We start from the raw sequence: 2,500 nt of genomic DNA, 5'->3' as shown, positions 1-2,500 counted from the left end.
GCTTGTTGAAATAGGTAAGATGTGGACATTGTCCAGGAAAAAAATAATGTTGATAGAATTTGACAATTGGCATTCGTAATAGCTTCTTCCCAAGTCAATCATTGTGACATGATTATACGCTATGTTTTACAAAATGTACACAATGCAGTTGCTATCCATGATGCGATCCTGTGTAAGCACCATTTTCTTGTATAAAGGACCTTTTTGTCACTCACTTTGTTGCTTACAGTCATACCGCCCTCAAAGCGCCCGATTTCGTCAGAACTGGGAAGCTATGCAAGGTCGGGCCTGGATAGTACTTGGATGGGAGACCGCCTGGGAACAGCAGGTGCTGTAAGCTTTGTCAGTTATCTTTCCAGATTGAATTCTAGCCGAAATGTACTATGCGTTTTGGCCAGAGCAAAAAACGTGATGTGTTTTCAAGTTCCTTCTTCTGTATGGAAAATGAAGCTGTGTACGTGTTAATGCAGAAGCAGCAGTGGCAGAGCCGACTGCAAAAGCTTACAGCACCTGGTATTCCCAGGCGGTCTCCCAACCAAGTACTAACCAGGCCTAACCCTGCTTGGCTTCTGAGATCAGAAGAGATCAGGCGTGTTCAAGGTGGTATGGCCGTAAGCAAAGGCTTTGTTGGCAAACTGGTCTTCTAAAGATGCTGCATCCCAATGTTTTGCTCGCTTGTTGAAATAGGTAAGATGTGGACATTGTCCAGGAAAAAAATAATGTTGATAGAATTTGACAATTGGCATTCGTAATAGCTTCTTCCCAAGTCAATCATTGTGACATGATTATACGCTATGTTTTACAAAATATACACAATGCAGTTGCTATCCATGATGCGATCCTGTGTAAGCACCATTTTCTTGTATAAAGGACCTTTTTGTCACTCACTTTGTTGCTTACAGTCATACCGCCCTCAAAGCGTCTGAACTGGGAAGCTATGCAAGGTCGGGCCTGGATAGTACTTGGATGGGAGACCGCCTGGAAACAGCAGGTGCTGTAAGCTTTGTCAGTTATCTTTCCAGATTGAATTCTAGCCGAAATGTACTATGCATTTTGGCCAGAGCAAAAAACGTGATGTGTTTTCAAGTTCCTTCTTCTGTATGGAAAAAGAAGCTGTGTACGTGTTAATGCAGAAGCAGCAGTGGCAGAGCCGACTGCAAAAGCTTACAGCATCTGGTATTCCCAGGCGGTCTCCCATCCAAGTACTAACCAGGCCCAACCCTGCTTGGCTTCTGAGATCAGACGAGACCAGGCGTGTTCAAGGTGGTATGGCCGTAAGCAAAGGCTTTGTTGGCAAACTGGTCTTCTAAAGATGCTGCATCCCAATGTTTTGCTCGCTTGTTGAAATAGGTAAGATGTGGACATTGTCCAGGAAAAAAATAATGTTGATAGAATTTGACAATTGGCATTCGTAATAGCTTCTTCCCAAGTCAATCATTGTGACATGATTATACGCTATGTTTTACAAAATATACACAATGCAGTTGCTATCCATGATGCGATCCTGTGTAAGCACCATTTTCTTGTATAAAGGACCTTTTTGTCACTCACTTTGTTGCTTACAGTCATACCGCCCTCAAAGCGCCCGATTTCGTCTGAACTGGGAAGCTATGCAAGGTCGGGCCTGGATAGTACTTGGATGGGAGACCGCCTGGGAACAGCAGGTGCTGTAAGCTTTGTCAGTTATCTTTCCAGATTGAATTCTAGCCGAAATGTACTATGCGTTTTGGCCAGAGCAAAAAACGTGATGTGTTTTCAAGTTCCTTCTTCTGTATGGAAAATGAAGCTGTGTACGTGTTAATGCAGAAGCAGCAGTGGCAGAGCCGACTGCAAAAGCTTACAGCACCTGGTATTCCCAGGCGGTCTCCCAACCAAGTACTAACCAGGCCTAACCCTGCTTGGCTTCTGAGATCAGACGAGATCAGGCGTGTTCAAGGTGGTATGGCCGTAAGCAAAGGCTTTGTTGGCAAACTGGTCTTCTAAAGATGCTGCATCCCAATGTTTTGCTCGCTTGTTGAAATAGGTAAGATGTGGACATTGTCCAGGAAAAAAATAATGTTGATAGAATTTGACAATTGGCATTCGTAATAGCTTCTTCCCAAGTCAATCATTGTGACATGATTATACGCTATGTTTTACAAAATATACACAATGCAGTTGCTATCCATGATGCGATCCTGTGTAAGCACCATTTTCTTGTATAAAGGACCTTTTTGTCACTCACTTTGTTGCTTACAGTCATACCGCCCTCAAACCGCTCGATTTCGTCAGAACTGGGAAGCTATGCAAGGTCGGGCCTGGATAGTACTTGGATGGGAGACCGCCTGGGAACAGCAGGTGCTGTAAGCTTTGTCAGTTATCTTTCCAGATTGAATTCTAGCCCAAATGTACTATGCATTTTGGCCAGAGCAAAAAACGTGATGTGTTTTCAAGTTCCTTCTTCTGTATGGAAAAAGAAGCTGTGTACGTGTTAATGCAGAAGCAGCAGTGGCAGAGCCGA

At 43.8% G+C, this 2,500-nt stretch overlaps 3 non-coding genes and 3 pseudogenes across 3 annotated transcripts; 3 read left to right on the top strand and 3 right to left on the bottom strand.

The window, feature by feature from the left end:
• The first annotated feature begins 221 nt into the window (after positions 1 to 221).
• Positions 222 to 340, top strand: LOC139205906 (5S ribosomal RNA; annotated as a pseudogene).
• A 158-nt stretch (positions 341 to 498) lies between these two features.
• On the bottom strand, positions 499 to 617 carry LOC139206642 (5S ribosomal RNA). The gene has a single exon (XR_011584961.1). It is a non-coding gene; the product is annotated as a 5S ribosomal RNA (ribosomal RNA).
• Positions 618 to 1,161: 544 nt separating this feature from the next.
• On the bottom strand, positions 1,162 to 1,280 carry LOC139206650 (5S ribosomal RNA). Its single transcript, XR_011584970.1, has one exon. It is a non-coding gene; the product is annotated as a 5S ribosomal RNA (ribosomal RNA).
• A 277-nt stretch (positions 1,281 to 1,557) lies between these two features.
• On the top strand, positions 1,558 to 1,676 carry LOC139206043 (5S ribosomal RNA; annotated as a pseudogene).
• A 158-nt stretch (positions 1,677 to 1,834) lies between these two features.
• Positions 1,835 to 1,953, bottom strand: LOC139206615 (5S ribosomal RNA). Its single transcript, XR_011584935.1, has one exon. It is a non-coding gene; the product is annotated as a 5S ribosomal RNA (ribosomal RNA).
• Positions 1,954 to 2,230: 277 nt separating this feature from the next.
• LOC139206147 (5S ribosomal RNA) lies at positions 2,231 to 2,349 on the top strand (annotated as a pseudogene).
• Positions 2,350 to 2,500: the final 151 nt, after the last annotated feature.

Source organism: Pempheris klunzingeri, chromosome 8 (genome assembly GCF_042242105.1).
Source record: "Pempheris klunzingeri isolate RE-2024b chromosome 8, fPemKlu1.hap1, whole genome shotgun sequence".
Classification (NCBI taxonomy): Eukaryota; Metazoa; Chordata; class Actinopteri; order Acropomatiformes; family Pempheridae; genus Pempheris; species Pempheris klunzingeri.
The sequence above is the reverse complement of the archived record's forward strand: the minus strand, read 5'-3'. Positions and strand labels throughout refer to the sequence as shown.